General features: G+C 40.1%; 1 protein-coding gene across 2 annotated transcripts in view; it reads left to right on the top strand.

Moving 5' to 3' along the window:
• CASZ1 (castor zinc finger 1) overlaps window positions 1–22,540 on the top strand; it is a 200,750-nt gene that overhangs the window by 41,340 nt on the left and 136,870 nt on the right. For both annotated transcript variants that reach the window (XM_075839342.1, XM_075839343.1), the window contains one exon: window positions 2,141–2,243. The gene's annotated coding sequence lies outside the window, so the exon portion shown is untranslated. The remainder of the gene's footprint in view (window positions 1–2,140; window positions 2,244–22,540) is intronic.

Genomic DNA, 22,540 nt, shown 5'->3' with positions numbered 1-22,540 from the left:
ACAAGAATAGGACAGGTTCTATAATTTTTTCAGCACGGACACCCATCAGTAAAAATACTGAATGGTGTCCGTGGCCAATAGAAATGAATCGGTCCGTAATTACTGATGAAAAATACGTTGTGTGCACGGGGCCTTAGCTGCATAGCCTGAAAAGTTTTTCTTCAGATCTCAGTCTCCAGACTTCTCAATGACGTGTTGATAATTTCATGTATATCTGCAAATTATCATCGACACCAGTAATGCAGCAGGTTCCAAGACCATCTATATGCCAGTGATTATAAGGACTTTTCTCCCAAGGACTGATCTTGTACCATGTACAGCATGTCCCAGGTTTCCAGTGCTGTAAAGTTCTTTATGCATCTGTGTCGCTTTTTCTTATCCAACGTACTAAAATCTGCTTATTAAATAGCAAACAGGAAGGGCATTTTTCAAAATGTGAACAAGTAGGATATTCAAAACAGGGATTGTCATGGAAACGCCACAATATTTGCTTAAAATGACACAAGGTCTCTTGGTAGCTGTGTTGACACATTTGGCTCCTTTTTTGGCTGTGTCCCTATCTGTAATGGATCTTAACAGTAGCCTTTGTTATTTAACAATTAGTTGCTTTTCCTTAACTTTTGTGCTTTGTCCCGAAATTAATAAATGTGGAACAAGTTCAGGATTTTTTTCTTTAATAATAATTAAAAAAAAAAAAAAGTTAGTCACCCTGAGACTTCAGCGTGTCATTCTAAAGGAAACGCAACATCTGCTGCGATTGTGTTGTGTAAATTCCACAAATAGAACGATTCCAGTGCTTTACAACACACAGAACAGGGATGATGGCAACTTCCAGAAGTTTTTAGTTTTGTTTTTTTACTAATTTTTTATGGTAAAAGTTGATTATAAAACTGTGTCTTTTCTGGACTTTGACTGTTGTCAAGGTATAAAGCTGGAAAATATGATTATACTCTGCATAAAATGACGTGGCGTAATCTCCTCATAACGAGCTGATAATCGTAAGAGCAAATTAACCAAAGATATTTACTGAGCTCGCGTTAGGTGGAAATTACAATCGCATCCGTTTCATATATGTATATGTATGAGTTTTATGTGCAGACAAAAAAAAATTTTGAAAGAGCAATTTGGTGAGATCCTCTATGTGGACGACGAGTTCAGCTTTTCATCTCTCATTTATTTAATGGTACAAGTCATTATAGGCCAATTTCGGCTGCACTTTTTGAGCCGTGCCCGTGGAACGATCCCAGTCAATGTGTATCACCTCTGCTTCTGCCTATGGCCTGTTAGGCTGGGTTCACACGACCTATTTTCAGACGTAAACGAGGCGTATTATGCCTCGTTTTACGTCTGAAAATAGGGCTCCAATACGTCGGCAAACATCTGCCCATTCATTTGAATGGCTTTGCCGACGTATTGTGCAGACGACCTGTTATTTACGCGTCGTCGTTTGACAGCTGTCAAACGACGACGTGGAAAAATACAGCCTCGTCAAAAGAAGTGCAGAACACTTCTTTGGACGTTTTTGGAGCTGACGTAAAAAACGCCGCGAAAACGGCGCGAAAAATTCGAGTTGGTCAAAAAACGTCTGAAAAGCAGGGTCTGTTTTCCCTTGAAAACAGCTCTGGATTTTCAGACGTTTTTGGTCACTACGTGTGCACATACCCTCAGTGAAATTATCCTTGTAGGAACATTTAAAGGGATCCTATATTATTATCAAATGGGTCTGGAACCAGGACAAGTTGCAACTTTCTAACATAAACCCCATGCCGATTGTGCCCCAGCGAGCGGTATTATGCACCTCGATATCATGTGCAGTGCTTACTACAAGGCTTCAGTCCCTGCTCAGTGGCAGAATCAACATGGGGTGTATAATAGAAAGTTGCCCCCCTGTCCCGATTCCAGCCTCTTACAGTATAGGTCAGGTTGGCTTTTCCTTTTTACTGCCTATTTTTGCAAGAGAATATGGAAAAAATATATATTTATTTTTGGAGGGGGGCTCTGTACACCGTATGGGGGTGTGATTATATATTCACATACACAGGCTTACATACAAATGCATGTAAAGGGATTATTATGGAATTTGTTATTTTGCATTTAAAAAAAGAAAATTAATAAATGTTTCATTCGTACTTTTGTTTAGGAATCCAACTGAGCGAAGCCATTTTAATAAAGACAGCGAAGATTGCAGTAAGAAGTGTCACAAGTTGGAATGGACATCACTCCAACGGGACTTCATGTGCAAGGTAAGGTCATCTTCAAAGATCCCATTACAAGACTCAGAATCACTTCCTAAATGTCTAATTCTATTTTTACATGAGCACTTGTTACCCCTAAAATAAGAAAATAAAATCACCTATAAAAATCTTTCTTTTTCTGTCAAGTTTTTGGAATTCTGTTCAACCAATATGGCCACTACTATAGCGCGAATAGAGGTGGTCGTCAGACTTTTTAGAAACTTGAATGGTAAAGGTGCCCAATTTTGGAAACCCATTTTTTCCTATAATAAAGCATTTTGTAAGGGGGGAAAAAAGCAAAACTTTTTTTTATATACATAATTTATTATTTAAAAAAAAAATGTACTGTAAACTTTATTGTTGCTTTTTTTTTCTTCAAAATGCTCTAGAATTTTTATTTCATAGATCGTACAGGAATATTATAAAATAGACAAGTCAGAAAAGGTGACCGATTCTCTTTAAATATTTTATTTTTTTTTTATTCCAAAATCATAGACCTAACTTATGTTTCTTTAATATACTTTATCATAGTCAAATCTATATTCGCTAAAATGTCTTATGGATTGTAACTCCTGTTTTATAATTTCCTTATTTATACAAAGATTCCTGCTATGAATATCCATTCTCAACGACATAGAATTTTGTTTATTTAAATAAAACTTCTTGTGTCGCCTTTATCATCTCCCATAGTTTGCATTAAAGTGTGACTGTCAGCATTTAAAAAAAAATCTAAGACCTTTTTACATAGCAGTCGAGTAAATCACATTGATAGGCAATCGCTAAGACATTAGCTCCCCGCCGCAGTCACATCTGATAATCCATCCATTTGTAAGTATAAAATCTAATAGAACTTCCTTTAGAGTTCGCTCTGACCGTCGCGCTCCCTCCCGCTCTGCCTGCCATCCACAAGTCCTGATTCCCGGACAATCCAACAATGCCAATTATTTATTATACGTTATATGATTATACATATATGTCATACAATTACAACGTGCTTGAGTATTTTAGCTAGATTTGCTCTAATCTAATAACCATAATAATAATATTATGTTCCATACTATAAATTTTTAGGGTAAGTCAATGAACTGATCTGTAATAACATAAAGAGAGAAGACACAGATATTATTTCTTATTATGTTCTTATAGTAAAGTCACAGTGGTGGTGATGATGTCACTACTTGCCAGTTATACTCCAATGATGTCACTTTTTATAAAACATAAGTTCTTGAGTAACCTTTGTCTGGATTTTTATTTAGCTTTCACTTTTATTTCCTGGGAAAATAGAGGACAACCAAAATGGCTTCAATTACAGCTCCCATAGGGATTTTCATTCAGCTTTCCTAGAGTTCTGAATGACAAAATCTGCCTAACAAGTCTTGTGGTAACAGTGGTTACACAGAATCTAATTCAAAATTTTTCTAAAACCTGTGGAGCTCATGTGACCACTCATAGGTGAAAGGTACAATGTAGCGCTGTTTACATTGCAATTTTGTAGCATCTTTTCTTAGCAATCTGCCGTTCCTCTATAATTCCTCCTGGAAATGTGGAAATGCATATTGACATCTGGGATTTAGCATTCTCCTTATCAATAGGACGTGTCACTCCACACTGACACTGTCCAGTCAGTGCTCACATTGTCAGATTGTGTAGGGATACACGACAAGGAGAATAACACCCAGTTGTCAATTTATTTCCAGGGGGGATAACAGAGTAATGGGAGTTCTAAGAAATGCTCCAGGAATTTTTTAATTTTTTAATTTTTTTTATGGAGAATGCAAGTATTTACGAAAATCGACATGTCAGGAGAGACAACCGTTCCCCCTTAACTTCATGTTAGATATAAGGAACGGGAATAAAAAAAAAACGTACTGACTTTAGACTATTAGCAAATTACATGCAAATAACGTGTCAGTCACACAAAACACCTTTATCCTGCTGCCCGGGTAATGCTCACTGGTTATATGTGGGCAGATGCAGAACAGCCAACAGGTATATGCCATCTGCTGCCTTTTCATGTAAGGGGCTCAATAAGTAAAAGAATAAGACATCTGAGGGGCTCAGCTAACACAAGCCGTCTATAAGCCGAGATGTGCTCACCAGCTATTTCATTCATTAAAAATGGATTCATCCAATATGACCTTTGGTTTTGAAGTCGGGGAACTTGGGGGTCAGTTTAATGAGGCCCCCGCTGGGACATCCTTTGCTTGTATTGAGAGCCAATGCTGAAGACGACACATAAACATGACTATGCAGATAATCAGCGCCGAGCCGACATGCTGCAGCTGTCAGTCACTAATCTCTTTATATTACGCCTCATTTCTGGAAATTATAGCCAGATTATGAATTATGAATGAAAGCTGAGATGCAGTTTCCCAGTCGAAAAGAAATACATGGAAATCAATAGCCATGAATTTTTGGTGACGGCTCGTACAGCTGTTTTCCTGTGCAGAATGTGTATAATGTTCACCTGTCACTCGGACAAGTTTCATAACCTGCTCATAGAAGTTTGGGAAAATCCTGTCACTTGCGGTTGTATTTGACAGCTAAAGCAAGGCAAGAGCGCAGGACGCTTGTTGCTGATATTAACCATCAGAAATTTATAGAAGCTTTAACTTTTTTGTAATACTGATTTTTGGTTTTATATTATAATGTGCAGACTTATTATCTCTCTATTATTGCTCTATGATTGGACTTGCTTCCTTTATGGTCATGATATTTCCCTGTTGCCCTAAAAATCCGGCCGCCATGAATTTTAACTCCAGGTCATTCCTGCTGATAAAGGACAAATCGCTGGTTGGATCAATGGCAAATCTTGACGTCTATGTGCAGTAACCTACAATCCAAAAGTAGAGGTGGATTTTACTTTTCTTTCACCTACGGGAGGTCACTAGGCCAAATATATATGTGTGTGTTTGTATCTATCTATCTATCTATCTATCTATCTATCTATCTATCTATCTATCTATCTATCTATCTATCTATCTATCTATCTATCTATCTATCTATCTATCTATCTATCTATCTATCTCATATCTATCTATCTATCTATCTCATATCTATCTATCTATCTATCTATCTATCTATCTATCTATCTATCTATCTATCTATCTATCTATCTATCTATCTATCTATCTATCTATCTATCTATCTATCTATCTCATATCTATCTCATATCTATCTCATATCTATCTCATATCTATCTATCTCATATCTATCTATCTCATATCTATCTATCTATCTCATATCTATCTATCTCATATCTATCTGTCTCATATCTATCTATCTCATATCTATCTATCTCATATCTATCTCATATCTATCTATCTATCTCATATCTATCTATCTCATATCTATCTCATATCTATCTATCTATCTCATATCTATCTATCTCATATCTATCTGTCTCATATCTATCTATCTCATATCTATCTATCTCATATCTATCTCATATCTATCTATCTATCTATCTATCTATCTATCTATCTATCTATCTATCTATCTATCTCATTTCTATCTGTCTCATATCTATCTATCTCATATCTATCTATCTCATATCTATCTCATATCTATCTATCTCATATCTATCTATCTCATATCTATCTGTCTCATATCTATCTATCTATCTATCTATCTATCTATCTATCTATCTATCTATCTATCTATCTATCTATCTATCTCATATCTATCTGTCTCATATCTATCTATCTATCTATCTATCTATCTATCTATCTATCTATCTATCTCATATCTATCTATCTCATATCTATCTATCTCATATCTATCTGTCTCATATCTATCTATCTATCTATCTATCTATCTATCTATCTATCTCATATCTATCTGTCTCATATCTATCTATCTATCTATCTATCTATCTATCTATCTATCTATCTATCTATCTATCTATCTATCTATCTATCTCATATCTATCTATCTCATATCTATCTATCTCATATCTATCTATCTATAGAAATATATATATATATAGGATTTTTTCTTTTAAATGGTAGAGGCTGATAAATGATACTTGCTCATTTACTCAGTCCTTAAATATAAATGAACCAATAAAATAGCACTTGATGATAAAAAAAGAATCTGCGTATGTCTTTTACTGTACATCAAAATGCACAGGGAAAAGTAGTCCTTTTATAGTAATGTACAGCATAGGTTAACAGGCTACAGAGTAGTATCCGTTTTCTTCCAACCCGCAAAGTTAACCCCTTACTGAGATCTGTTTAAGTATGAATTGGTTAATGATAGACAGCCACAAGCAGTTCTACATTTGTCTACTCAGCCAGCCCCGCAGTCACGGCTTCCGGTGTCATCCTGACTAGCGGCGGCAGGAAGTTGGAACATGTCAGGGATAGGGGTTGATATGTCACATCCATCTGCTCTGGACCTGACAAATAGCTCCTCCATATTGTTAACATATTGGCTACCATATGGACTGGTTAACGCTCCAGGAACGCATGGGAGAGCAGACCTCCAAAAGTGGCAGCCGAGAGCCGTGAAGGGCAGGTTGAGAGGAGCTCTGGGGCCTTGCAACGTGTAAGGCTGCTCTCACTGCATTAGCTGCAGGCTTTTTATTTTAGTGCGTCTCCTGTGTTCCTGGGCCTGCGCTGGATCATTGACCTTCATGTGTAAATGGACTGGACAGTTGTAAGTCCATCCTTCAGGGCTCCACTGAAGCGTTGTCAGCTGTGCACTCGCAGGCTGCCAACAGCCAAACCGATAAAAAGGAGACGCAGTAACGGAGGATGTGGTTTGTTGAATGTCATGTCCAGGATCAGAGACCAGCTTCTTGAAAAATCAACTATGTGACATAGAACGTAGGAGGGCGGTATGTGGCTCCCAGAGGAAGACCATATTCAGTCTCTGCTGTTTAATACTGTACAACTCTTTAGTATTGAAAGTCCCTGGAGAAATAAAAGTTAATTACATCCACTTCAAAATCCACGGACCAGAACTTGGTTCAGCAAAATGGACATCGCTAGGACGCTCGGCTAACTTTAAACGTAGTCGAAATGTTGTTAGGCTTTTCTTCACAGCATGATTGTGTACGTTTTGTTAAAATAAAAAAAAGTATAGAAATGTATACTGTAATGTATCTATAGCTTTCTTTGGAACCTACATACTGTATGCCAAAATTGTGTCCGCTTGGTATACATTTAGGTTTCTCTCCTGAATGCCCTCTATGTGCCCATCTTAGAGAATGATTACACAATCATTATGTGTGGTGGTAACTGTGGAGAATTGGTTGGTGGCAGCCATAGATTGTCCTGTGTGCACAGTGGCCAAGATAGTGCTGGCACCATGCCCCCCTTTCATCTTATATTTACCATATTTAGGGAACCTTTAAGACGACTTGATGAAAACCTCATATTCAACCTGAACCTTATTTAAGTTGTAAGGGTCTATTCACACTTTGCGGTCAAATCAAGATTACCACAAAATCATAAGAAAAAAGTTGCAGTTTTTGCAAAATAACGCAGAAACAAAGCAATTTGCATACATTTTGCAATAATCTTGCAATAAACCACGATCTATCTGCACCGTGTGAATATGCCCTTAAGCATCATGCACACAGCAAAGTCTTCATAGTGAACCACTGTATGATGCGTCCGCACTATGTGCAATACAGCATTCGATGGATCATGCTACAGATTCATGCGTACAGGATGACCCCATAGAGCGCTACGTGTGCCCCATTACAGATCCGTGAAACTCGGTGGTTATAAAGCACTGAAATTCGCCTGTGTGTATGAGAGCTAAGGGAACACAATCATGTCATTGCACGGGACCGACTTTTTACTCATCATTTTCTGTTGATGTTTGGGTCATAAATATTTAGCTGCAGTTTTCACCTGGATGACTTTGTTGTTCTGGGTCTAACCACAGCTTGGCCCAACTAATATAATTGTCCAAAAATTCCTGAAATTGTGGCGTACATGACAACAATCACATAGCTATTAATACTATACTGAGTCCCTAATTATATAAACTGGATACGTAGGCAACATTCCAGCTTGTTCTTTGTATAATATTATGATATATACAATATATTAAGAAAACCGGTAAACTAATCATTGTGTAATGTTTAATTAAAATTAAAAAAAACATGTTTAACTTGTTCGCCTGCGTACCTGATAATTTGACCACGTTTCCATTATATCCTATTATGTAAATTTCCACATTATCCCATGCAAAACCTCACACCGGACTCATTTTTTTTATATATTTATGATTGTGTACTTTGATCAATTTAAATGTAAAAAAAAATAAATCTTCAATTCAGGTTTGGCATTAACTAGCATTTATTGCTTGGGTTGGGTTAAATTCCTCTTTCCTCAGCTATTAATTACTTTTCAACATGGATAATAAATATTATGCCACTCCCCGTCTGGCAGTTTGATGTCGTGGTCCCGTCACGTGTTCACCGGTTGCCTTTTCTCACATTTGTATGTAGGATAATTGACCGTGAAGTAACGGGTCTTGGGGCTCTTTCACATGGCCATACTTTCGGTCTCCTATCTGTCCGCTTAGGCCAGGGCTACACCTATAGACTTTTTGTAGCGCTACTGATTGATGCTAACTATTTAGTGACCGCTGCAGTCCAAATGAATACATTGAGTTGGATTCAATTATTGTGGACTGCAGCAGTCACTCAACAGTTAAAATCCATCAGTAGCCCTACAAAATGTCTATGTGTAGCCCTGGTCTTTCTTATCTGGGAGCAGATCCCTGCAGAAGGAAGTCGCTAAACCATCAGGAAAGGTTTTCCTAACTTCCTCAGCTGTGATCCATTCCCGTTTCCCATGTGCGGAGAACGTGGACCGACCTGTGGCAGAATGTGCCCGTTATCAGTCGGGTGAATCTGAAGAAATTATGGAAAATATCTTGGAATATTTAAAGGCATTACCGGCTGAGCTCTTCTTATGGATTCTCTGCGATGACATCAGGGATAATAGAAATGTCAGCGTGACCTCCTGGCCTCCCCTCCCCACTGTTTACAGATAGAGGATTTCGGAATAACAATACTCCATATTTTTGGGCACGTATTCAACGCTTCCTGGTTTTATTCCTCCTTAAATTGTGTTTTATAGAAACCAGAATATGTTCTATAGGGAAAATATATATATTTTTTGCCACCAGGTGAACTTGTAGCTGTGCCAGAACATTGGAAGCCACGTCGGCAAATACATTTATGTCCCATCGCTGAGTTCCTATGTGCACAGTGCCAAAGTAAAGCAGCAACATCTGCTTTTGGACCGTCCGTAATGCCCCGGAACCATCCATTCATGGAAGGGTTAATATTGGAAACTCCCCCGCTCCTCCTATTCCTTGTCCTGCTTCATCTGAAGTCAGACTGACCGCATGGTCTTCTCAGGCCGATCCGATTTAGCTAATTAGTAATCTGACAAGAGCTGCCCAAGGGATTAGCTGCTTATCCAAACAGTACCAAACCCTTGCAGACAAGTCCATCTTTCCCCGGGGTCCAGCAGGTGACTCTGTGGGAAATACGAGGGGGAGAGGGAAATACTGGGGAGGAGTTTTATTGTTCCTTTTTGAAATTGAAATATCTTTTTTGAGGCTAGAATTGGAGGGGAAAGCAGCAGGATTCATGGGAAGTAAATGACTAATCCCTTGAGGAACGCCAGGCGGGTATGATGTGCAGAAATCTTCTGCTGTACTAGATGGGGAGTCATTTGTTGGCTGCTACAGAGGATCCGAGGTGACCGGGAAAATCCCTGTGCAGTTTTATAGGGACATTGTTTTTTGTGCTTTTTTTTTTTTTTCCTTCTGTTCGTTGATTTGTGTAAATCTGGGTCTTGTCGGCTATGTTGTTCGAGATAATCTGGATTCTTAACGCTTGTCCTCAGGTGCTCACTTTCCCCTCTTGCAGGTAGCATTCCTACCATATCCGATAATTGGTAGATGTGCCCTTTGCCATAACCTTAACACGTTCTATGTCTGAGATCCCAAGTTATTAAACGCCGGTGTAATCTCCTACTCAGGACGTGGGCATATCCATTGCATGGAGTCTACCCTGAAACTGGATCTAAGTGCTCAATAAGGCAATTGCTTAAATGTTGCCTTACAAACTGGTATTGTAATCGTGAAGCAGGAGGCCCAGGATGAACAATTCTATTACTCTCTCAGTTAGTAAAGTGATATTATTTAAGCTATTTAAAGGGATATTCGTATGAACATTTATGGCATATCCTATTATTAATATCATAATTAATGTAATTAATATCCGCCAGTTGGCCCTTTAATACTTCATGCAAGGTGTCAACACTAGATATGGTTTCTGTTAAAATTGGTAGGATTTTTATTATGAGTCTTGGTTGCTATCAGGAGATCCAACTTCTTGGCCAAAATTTGGAATCCGATCTTTTCTAATTTTAATTTTGTCCAGGATTAGAAAAACATGGTTGATATGTTCCAAAAATAGTGCCACACCTGTCCACAGGTTGTTTGTGGTATTGCAGCTCCACTCCATTCACTTCAGTGAAGTCTAGCCGGAATATCAGACACAACCCATGGACAGAAAAGCAGCCATATTTTTCTAATCCTGCTTTCCTTATCTAGTCCTGAGGTTGACTGCTGTATGGCCATCCTTAGATCTGTATATGAGCAATTTTTGGGTTTTCATGGACTTTCTGCTTATGCCCATGCACACGACCGTAGATTTTAATCCGTAATTAGAGACCGCAATTACAGACCTATTCATTTCTATGGCAGACGGACGCCATCATGTATATTTCTGGGAAGGTGTCCGGGCCGTAGAAAGCTTCAGTAAAAAATAGAACGTGTCCTTTTTTTCTATTTTACGGACTGTTATCCCATACTTTATAATGGGAGCACGGCCCTCAAAATGCGGACTGTCCGCGGCCATCCGTAGGTGTAATCACGGACCAGGATTACGGTTACGACCGTGTTCAGGGGGCTTTAGTCTTTCAGTTAATGAGTAACTAAATGTTCACCAAACTTCTGACATGTCATAGTGACGTCAGAAGTTTTGATTGGTGGGGATCTGAGCACTGAGACCCCCACCAATCGCTAGAATGAAGCAGCTGAAGGTCTCGTGTGAGCGCTCAGCCGCTTCGTGTCTGTTCGGCTTTTTCCGCAAATAAATGTATCTGTGTACGGGCTCAATACAAAGTCTACGAGTCTGTACTCTGATACATCGGCTTTCTGGAAAAAGCCGAACAGACACGAAGCGGCGGAGCGCTCACCCGAGCGCTTCTGCTGCTTCGTTCCAGCGATTGGTGGGGTCTCAGTGCTCGGACCCCCACCAAGCCAAACTTCTGACGTGTCACTGACCTGTCAGAACTTTGCTGAATGTTTAGCTACACTTTAAGGATTATCCTGGGTTGCCTGTAGATTTCCTGCCAGTATTCTCATTCACACTGGTTTTGCTACTTTGGTCTGTTGGGATCCGCTTCTGTTTGTTTTGCGGGTATATATAAATACAAGACGGAATATTTTTGCAAGGGTTTGTGCATAGCATTATAAATCAGGATACAATATGGCCAATTTGCAGCTCAAACTGTGAAGTTGTAAAACAAGTTTTCTCATTTTTGCCAGCTCTGAACTGACTACCGCATGCAAAAATAATGGCAATTTTTTATACTTCAGTTATAATGTGTAAATCAGGGGCCACAGCTTCAACTTTGTCACAATGGGAACCGTGAATAAAAGATTGCAACCACTTTGGCAGCAACAAGGTTAAATTCCATAATGCTGATATTGGAGGTCACAGCACCTCTTTTTAGTGGTCCATCGTTGTAGATTGCTGTGCCAGCACTTAATAGCTTTTGTTGGCACATGACTGAGTGGGAGAGGAGAACCCAGCTCGTGAGTGAGATCATGCGTGCACCCCCCCATTCTCTACAGCTACCAGTTGCCCAGAGTGTCTTCTGGCCACATCATTAACTCGGGCATTTAGATTTCATTAACGGCATCAGACCTAGATGGTATTAAAAGCACCACCAATTATGAAACGCTTATTAATCAACAGAGTAGACCTTCAGCGCAAACACAAAGCTTTTAAGGACGTCTTCTCTGCAACAATCCCTGGTCCAGAAGTAATTATGGGGCCGACAGTCATAAGAAAGAGAAGTGATTAACTCCGTACTTCCATCAGCGCTTGACGGAAGGGGTTAAATTGACGAACGCGTTAAGAAGACTTATGAAATAATGCCACTATAGAAATATGTTGGTGGCGGTCGCTGAAGACTCCCAAACCTATATTTAAAATCGGAGCCTTAGCCATATTTTTTGGGATAACTGATTTGTATGGTAATTAGACATGTGAAAAGGTTCCTTCGTTACATTTAAAACTCAACATAATTTAAGGATCTCTAGGCGCAACATTGTTTCATATAGAAAATTAGCAAACACTTACATGCAGCTGTAGCATAAAATCTGCTCTGTACTAGACACAGACCGAGTCCTTTTGTCGTTCAGAGGTTACTTTTAAGGTATGTTCAAACGTAGCGTAATTGCTGCAGATTTTCCATTCAAATTTTCAGTCGTAAAACCCGTAGCGTATTACAGTAGCAGCAAAGTCTAGGAGATTTTAGAAATCGCATCCACACGCTGCAGAAATTTTCCATGTAAATTTTTTCTTTTTTTTTTTTTTGCTGCAGCATATTGGTTGCGGACTTTTCCCATTGAATTCAACGGGGAAGTAAAATTCTGCAACAAATAGTAAGTGTTGCGTTTTTGTTTTTGCGGATAAGCTATGAATACGCAGCAAGGATTGCAAGTTTTACTTTAAATTTTTTTTTAAAAAGCCTATGCTCTCCTCCCCCCAGTCTGCCACAGCCACGCCTCACTCCTCCCCCCGATCACCAATAGCGATGCCTCACTCCTCCCCCGGTCACCCATAGCGATGCCTCACTCCTCCCCCCGTTCACCCATTGCGATGCCTCACTCCTCCCCCCCGGTCACCAATAGCGATGCCTCACTCCTCCCCCCGGTCACCCATAGCGATGCCTCACTCCTCCCCCCGGTCACCAATAGCGATGCCTCACTCCTCCCCCCGGTCACCCATAGCGATGCCTCACTCCTCCCCCCGGTCATCCATAGCGATGCCTCACTCCTCCCCCCGGTCACCAATAGCGATGCCTCACTCCTCCCCCCGGTCACCCATAGCGATGCCTCACTCCTCCCCCGGTCACCCATAGCGATGCCTCACTCCTCCCCCCGGTCACCCATAGCGATGCCTCACTCCTCCCCCCGGTCACCCATAGCGATGCCTCACTCCTCCCCCCGGTCACCCATATCGATGCCTCACTCCTCCCCCCGGTCACCCATATCGATGCCTCACTCCTCCCCCCGGTCACCAATAGCGATGCCTCACTCCTCCCCCATCTGGTGTCAGTGCTGCTGGACTCCTGGGATGATGTTTCTTACCATGATACCACTACTGCCAATCACAGGCTGCAACGATCACATGGGAGAAAACGTCATCCCAGGAGTCCGGCAGCACAGATACTAGCCCCAGGAGGAGTGATGCATTGCTAGGGGAGACCAGGGGAAGGTGAGTACAAACTTTAAATCTACTCATCCGGTGTCCGCAGCGACAAATCTGCCCGAAAGTCTGCACCAACTTAAACACCATTTAGTTTGGACTTCAAGACAAAATTCCCTGCAGTGTCTAGGTCAGATTTGCTGCGACCTGTGTGAATATACCCTAATGGTGTAAATGTTGGCTTTTTACGGCTAATGTTATTGTCCTCTCTTATCCGCCATATTGCTCTGCCACACTGTTTGCTGACACTATATTTTGATATCTGTATTATTGACATATGGCACTAGCTAGTATTGGCCGATCTTCCGTATTCTATATTTTCACACTATAAGTTACATTGGATATTAACCAGGTTTAGACAGAAGAAAAAAATCTAAATTCCTGTTATCTGATTCTGGATATTAGACGCAAGGACATTTTTCACAAATTTTTTATTTTTTTTAATAAAGTGAATCTTATAGTCCTAAATACCTGAAATTCAATTTATCATTTTACTTTGGGTAGGATTGTATCCAAGAGGAGAGATGTGATATTCAGACTGGTTTAAAATCAACGGCTCTGCTTGATGCTGCAATTGAATGGCTGAGGAGCACTGAAGAGAATCACAGGGGACAGGGGCTCCAAGAGTAGGTGATGTTTACATCTGTGTAGGAGGGTCAGTTTAAAGCCTCCGTCACAGATTCCTTCAAAAATGGCAGAAGAAAATAGTGCCGCATATTGCAAAAAAAAAATGATGGCAGAAACTAAAGTCAATGGGGTCCATCGGGTGCCGTTGGTGTCCGTCGTGTGAGGAATCCATCGCAGCATTTTTGCCCCTATGACCGAACAGAAAACTGAATTCTTAGTGCAGATGTGAACAGAGGTGTGTGTGTATATAGATGTGTGTGTGTGTGTGTGTGTGTGTGTGTGTATATATATATATATATATATATATATATACATACATATATATAAAGGATCAGTGTTTGTAGATTTATAGAAGACTGCACGGAGGAGTTGTGAATGTTTTGGGTTCTTTGTCAGGGGCAGATCCTGTTTAGTGGAAACTTCTGACGGTTTGTCAGTTCCACCAAAAGTACAAGGTGTTTCTCAGAAATGGCAAAACTCGGCAGAACTGTTCGTCACTAGGTTTCAATTTGGGAACGTCAAAAGTAAATAATTCCAGTGAAGTTCCACCTTCTGTCTCTTTGTAGCAAATGTTTAGCATCTGTCTTCCCTCTGTTTTCTGTCTCATGTATGGCTTGTAGCCCTGGTTGGCAGGATGAGGGCTCTACATATTTTCACTCTTTACAGCTGGCATAATCCAGCACTTTACTCTGTACCAGGCGGCTAAAATGTGGCATTTAGTGCGATCTGAAAGCTACAGATGCGGTTCCTGGTTATGTTTGTGTTGCGCGTTTCCTTTTTTTTTTAGTATTACATCGGGAGAATATCCCCTCATGGCCATCAGGACAGAGCCGCAGAGGAGCAATAGCCATAGCCAAGTTTTGCAGTGGTGACACCACAAGTTTTGCAGCGTGTTTGACTTGTGTTGAGGTGATTCACTCCCTTCAAGTTGTGGCCTCATTACCTTCCATTTGTTAACAGGTTTAACGCAACTTTTAGCTTATGGCACGGTAAAGTATGCCATGGCACCATGTGAGGGCATGTAGGAGTCTTGTATACATTAGTCATGGTAATTACTGATTTATCATGTCTGTAACTGATTAGCACCACTATACCATGGCCTATAAGATGTTCATGTTGACATCTACCCCTTATGTATTAAAGGGTTAAATTGGTTGGACGGGATCTGGACATTCTTAAAAAAAAAATAAAAAAAAATCTTTAGGAAAAGCAAATGAAAAACTTTATAACATACGTAGCACTTTCTTCTTTTATCCTCTGCTGCCATTTTAGGAGGCCTCAGTTGCGTTCATAGTGACAACGACGTGACCATGTCGTTCAGTTACTTAGTGACGTAAAGTCGGTGATTGGACGAGGCGATCACTATGGGCACAACGTCACCACGGCCTAGTAAATACACAGGGCTGGCACAAACTAGCAAACAAACATTCAGATAGTGAGCTTGTTAGAAAAAAAATTATTTACGTGTTTTTTACAGGTGAAAAGTTTTTTTTTTTTAAATTGTCAATACTTCATTTTTACTTCTGGGTTCCCTTCTATAGTGAAACTTTTGTTATATAAAAAACTTTTAGAATTTTAGCAATTTACTCATCTCATTTTAGTTGTGGCCTGTGCACTGAGAAAGCAGGACGTGTCATCTGAATTTGTGAAAGTTCAGCTTTGGTTGCTGCTAGTGTAAAATCCAAATAAGAAAAAAAAAAACTGTTGGAGAAATTATATTTTCTTCCCATTTGTATATTGGAAATCTTGATCTTTTCTTTTTTTGGACAGAGGTCATTGTGCCCTTGGATAAGAATGGCATGCAGCCAAGTGTTTAAAGGGTTATTTGTAAGATGAATTGGCCATTTGGGTAACTTCGGTTAAAGGGCACAGAAAGCAAATCTGTATGTTGAAAACTGTATAGGTATTTTATGTTGTTGTTTTTTTGTTTTTTTTTATCAAATTTATTTTTAAAGAAACAACAGTTTTTTTTCTATGACCATAAATTCACTTAACTCAACCCATAGCTTTTAATGAGCAAATCCTTCATCCAATATCTGTTGTATACATTGCCCTATAGTTGTTATAACTAGGAATATGGAGTTTAAAAATAATTGGATAAGAATTTACCAAGTGGGCAATGAAATCATAATGATGGAACAATTTTTCAGATTGTATCAAAATATCAGAACAATATTTGTTAAGGCAGATTCCGTCAAATTTAACAGGAAAAAAAAAAGTTGTTTTTTTTGTTGTCAAAACGAAAGACCTCTCAGTGTTACCCGATTGACCCCATTTTAAGTCCGTAAGGCTTTGTCATGCACCGTAGTATTCGTTGCGCAACGGATCTGCTTATGCGTCATGGTTTCCGTTATGCACTTAGACCAAAATGCAAGTGTGAACAGTGCCTTAGAAAAATCTTCCAGTAATGAACACTTATAGAAATGTTCTGATGACTGTGCTGCAACCTACGTGTCTGTAGTCGCCTTTGATTCCGTATTTACTGCTTGTAATTCTAGCGCTGAATTTAGATGACCAGTAGGGGGTGCATTTTGTTGAGTCAGCAGTACAAATAAAACGGCGATATCCTTTCGGATTGTCATTCGCAGATGTTCAGGGTCCTTCAGGTGGAGCGTTTTGTGAGTATATTATATGTTTTCTGTAGTAATAAAGATAAATACATTTGACAGAAGCTACTTGGATGAACCTTGTATATTTTCCCTTTAATTATAGAGGTTCATTGTTTTGAAAGTCTCCTCTCTCTCTCTATTGCTTCCCACTTGTTTCTAAATAATTGATGACCGTAAAATGGTTCTTATTGGTTTTTCTTTTGCAATATGTAATGTACGTTTTAAGTGGCTACAGAGCTCCTGTTCCTTCTCCAAAACCACACGACAATGCGGACGATTCTGATGTCTTGGGTTGTCCAAGTCCAGAGTTCAAATTCTGAGGTTTTAAGAAAGAAAAGTCTCTGAAATTTAGATCACTTTCCAGTGTTATCAGCACAACCAGTGATCAGCATCAGAATCTTCCTTTGCCTCCACATTGCCATAAATTACTTGAAGAGCTATGATTCTCAGTACTAGGTTGGCGTGCCTAAAGTTGACCAAAACAAGCACCTTCGGGTAACCTGTCCTTCACGTACCGTGTAATGGGTAAGTAACCTGTGACAATAGAGAGGCTTGACTGGTTAATATTCATGAGGCCTAGCTGACATTTGTAAGGTTTGGTTTCCTATTGAACACATGAATACTAGTTGAGCCCACAAAAAAGTGTCAGCCTTTAATTTCTTAACAATTTCCTTGTCATTAGTGTACAGTGTAATCACAAACTGAAAATAGCTGCATAGAGCCCGTTTTATAAAGATCTGGTAGGGTAATTCTTGTTCCATCCCTTTTCAAATAAGGTATATTTCCACCTAGAAACCCTTTTTTCAGTTAAAGATGTTTCAAATTGTCACTTTGTGAATACATTCAATTACTTATATTACATTACTTATCCTGTACTGATCCTGAGTTACATCCTGTATTATACTCAAGAGCTGCACTCACTATTCTGCTGGTGGAGTCACTGTGTACATACATTACTTATCCTGTACTGATCCTGTATTATACTCCAGAGCTGCACTCACTATTGTGCTGGTGGAGTCACTGTGTACATACATTACATTACTTATCCTTTACTGATCCTGAGTTATATCCTGTATTATACTCCAGAGCTGCACTCACTATTCTGCTGGTGGAGCCACTGTGGACATACATTACATTACTTATCCTGTACAGATCCTAAGTTATATCCTGTATTATACTCCAGAGCTGCATTGACTATTCTGCTGGTGGAGTCACTGTGTACATACATTACATTACTTATCCTGTACTGATCCTGAGTTACATCCTGTATTATACTCCAGAGCTACACTCACTATTCTGCTGGTGGAGTCACTGTGTACATACATTACATATCCTGTACTGATCCTGAGTTACATCCTGTATTATACTCCAGAGCTGCACTCACTATTCTGCTGGTGGAGTCACTGTGTACATACATTACATTACTTATCCTGTACTGATCCGGAGTTACATCCTGTATTATACTCCAGAGCAGCACTCACTATTCTGCTGGTGGAGTCACTGTGTACATACATTACATTACTTATCCTGTACTGATCCTAAGTTATATCCTGTATTATATTCCAGAGCTGCACTCACTATTCTGCTGGTGGAGTCACTGTGTACATACATTACTTATCCTGTACTGATCCTGAGTTACATCCGGTATTATACTCCAGAGCTGCACTCTCTATTCTGCTGGTGGAGTCACTGTGTACATACATTACATTACTTATCCTGTACTGATCCGGAGTTACATCCTGTATTATACTCCAGAGCTGCACTCACTATTCTGCTGGTGGAGTCACTGTGTACATACATTACATTACTTATCCTGTACTGATCCGGAGTTACATCCTGTCTTATACTCCAGAGATTCACTCACTATTTTGCGGTTTACATTCATTACAATTACTTATCTTATGCTCATCCAGACTCAGTTTGTATTATACTCCAGAGCTGTTGTCACAATTCCGCTGGTTGCTATTGGAAACAGTCAACAAACTTGTTGACAGACACATCTTAGCAATTTTTCTGCACTCCTTTGAGCTGCACAGTACTAATGGGAGAGATTTCTCTCCGTCAGATTAATGAGCATGACGACACTTACCTGGATGCAAATTAGAAGAGTACGCACTGTGCAGACACTGCATAGGATGCTGTACGATTTGAACTTATAACCTCCAGAAGTCTGATCTTTGGATGTCAATGGGGACAGGCTATAACTTAGGATCAGTAATGCAAAGTATTCTCAAAATTATTTCACTTTTTATGTACATTATATCTGTACTTAAACATGAAGACGACGGTTAAAGGGAAACCCACGCTTTAATCCATTGTGGTCAATTTGGATTCCTCGTGTCACAGACCCTGATGAGCCTGGTTGGACCTCTCGGTATAAATACCAGACATGAAGAACGACCAACCAATGCTCATTTCTCTCCAGATGGATTGTTAAATGAACCTGCTGTAATGGCCGTTTTGTGTGGTGCTCAACGAATATTCAAGAGAATAGTAAAATATTCATGAGAATGCATATATAGTTACTGGGGCGGTTTCCACTATGTATTTCTTCAGTCCACAAAATGGTGGCAGCCACGACTAATATTCGTGTTCATTCACTGTCAAAGGGTTAATCCTATCTTAAATAGTGATGGCATATCACTAGTATATGCCACCACTTAATAATTGGTGGGGGTCCCCCACCGATCCTAAACATAAAGGGGCTGCTTAGAACTTAGAAGGGGATGCAGCGCTAAATCAGCAATGCAACCTCTTTATTCTCAGACTCGGTAGGGGTCCCAGAGTTCAAACCGCCACCAGTCAAAGTGGTGGCATATCTGGTGACGTGCTAACCTTTTAATGCCTTGGCTTGAACCCAGTTGTCAATTTTGGGAGTTTTGCATTAAATTTATTGGGTGGTTGTACATTTAATACATTGTCATTTTATGGAAAGTATACTAATTCAGTAAGATAGACTTTTCTCAGACACTTCGGTCTCTGCCCTTTGATCGTTTGACTATGTTTATGTAATGAGGTTAATTGCACCAGTTCCCTCTATAACATAAATAAAAAAAATGGGTTCTTTAAAGGGGTTGTCTGCTTTGGACAATTCCTTTTTATTTGAAATACCCCCAACAGGTATCCCACTGTTGGGACTTCCAGCAATCCGCTGTAATTTGTGTGGGGGGACCTGCCAGCAAGTATTTAATATCACTGCAGCGCCACCACAGGGGAAATTAGGCATTACACAGTGCCCATTAAAATCAATATGTTGTCCGTGTGATGTATAAACAGCCAGAAACCACGAAACACAATTTACAAAATATGCAAAATGTCCTGTGTGGACCCGGACTTAGGCCTGGTTAACATAGTGCAATCATTTTTAATAAAAAAAAAATTTTTGTTTTAGTCAACCGTGGGAATGAATAAAAAAACACAGGCATAAAATGTGCCTCCATTTAAAGAGGCTCTGTCACCAGATTAGAAGTGCCCTATCTCCTATATAATGTGATCGGCGCTGTAATGTAGATAACAACTGTGGCTTTTATTTTGAAAAACGATCATTTTTGAGCAAGTTATGAGCTAGTTTAGATTTATGCTAATGAGTTTCTCAATGGACAACTGGGCGTGTTTTTACTTTTTACCAACTGGGTGTTGTACAGAGGAGTGTATGAGGCTGACCAATCAGTGACCAATCAGTGTCCTGCACTTCTCATTGTTCCAGCCCAGCATGATCCACAGCACAGTGAAAGAAGTAAACACGCCCAGTTGGTAAAAACACAATACACGCCCAGTTGGTAAAAACACAATACACGCCCAGTTGGTAAAAACACAATACACGCCCAGTTGGTAAAAACACAATACACGCCCAGTTGGTAAAAACACAATACACGCCCAGTTGGTAAAAACACAATACACGCCCAGTTGGAAATAAGAGAAAACACGCCCAGTTGTCCATTAGAAAGGCTCATTTGCATAAATATAAAATTGCTCATAACTTGGCCAAAAATGATCGTTTTTAAAAAAAAAACAAACAAAAAACGTTACTGTTCTCTACATTGCAGCGCCGATCACATGCAATAGGAGATAGGGGTTTGATCATCTGGTGACAGAGCCTCTTTAAAACACGTGTGTAGTGGGGGGTGGGGAATGTATTTTTTTCATTCTGGACATTTTCTCTGACCGCTGTAAAAGTTTCAGCTGAACATTCAATATTTCTTTTGCACAACCCTTTATTTTGATGGTTTTACAATGATAATTTACTATGTGGATCTGGTGTATGCAGACCATAATACTAAAGCATGGATGAACAAGCCCCTGCCTAGACTGCCTACTATGTGCATATATTGGGCCTGTTAACCCCGTGCCCCTGGCTCTACATCACCCCCGTCCTCTCTAACAAATAACTGTAATTCTCCATGTCCACGGTTTCCTCTTATAACTTGACCTATGTACATAACACAACACAGTTACCCTGCTGCATAATGCTCCGGGTGCTGTGTACATATGGCACTATTAACCTCGCACTTGTATATTGTGTCCTCCGTGTATACGGACACTATTAACCCCGTCTCCTTCCCTGTCCTCCTCGGCTACGTGCATCTGCATACACCTTTATCTCCTCTCCCCCAGTCACCGTCAGCGCGGACCCTGCGCCTTTCGCGGACGGTTTGATAGAGAGCAGCTGACTGATGTCGTCTCAGACTTCGCCGCCGCTTTCAGTAATGTCGGTTACGGCAGAAATAAAGCTCCTAAAGCCACCCAGCGATGGAAGCAGCTGTCCCCTTCCATAAACTGTGTCCGTGCCGTGCGTGCATCATCCCCGTATCACAAATGCAGTCCAATAAACCTGACCGGCTCGCTCATGCACTTGTAACCGCACGCCGTATCTTTATTATTTCAGTGTTTCCACCGGGGGGAACAGCAGCTGTTTTAACCCAGAAGAAATATTCAAAGTTTGTCTATTGCAGCGAACAGTAGAGACTCCCTTACATGTGGGATTGCGGAGCAGGCGGAGGCGAGCTGTCCAACGGCTGATCACATGGCATGCCAAGTGTATTAAATTTTGCAGACATTTTAACAGCAATATGCTAGATAGTTGGGTGTCCCCTGAGGCGGCTGGATTTTTTTATCTCCTTCATAGAAGGTCAAAGCCCTTTCCTGGCTACTTGTCCTTCTGCTCCGTCTCTCCCCCTCTCTCTCTGTCGCTCTGTTTCCTCTATACCTCTATCATATATGGCTTCTTTCTTTCTTTTATACTTTTTTATTGTTTAACCTTTCTCCCCCAATCATCAGAGCTGACATATTACAAAACCCCAGAGTCCACTTCTTCATCTACAACACCTTTTCTGTCCGCGCGGTCTTATTTATAAGGAGGGTGCAGAGTAACGGCCAGACTGTTTTACGGGGTGTATGGGTTGTAGGGTGCAAGGCCATAACATGGAGTTATCCCCTCATTGTACACGGATGTCTCATATCATTCTCTTGTACTGTACACATCAATATGCTTTGAATCTTCCTTTCACTCCCCGTGTCCCTCTCTATCC

The sequence above is a fragment of the Rhinoderma darwinii genome, chromosome 10 (assembly GCF_050947455.1).
Source record: "Rhinoderma darwinii isolate aRhiDar2 chromosome 10, aRhiDar2.hap1, whole genome shotgun sequence".
In the NCBI taxonomy this organism is placed as follows: domain Eukaryota; kingdom Metazoa; phylum Chordata; class Amphibia; order Anura; family Rhinodermatidae; genus Rhinoderma; species Rhinoderma darwinii.
The sequence above is the reverse complement of the archived record's forward strand: the minus strand, read 5'-3'. Positions and strand labels throughout refer to the sequence as shown.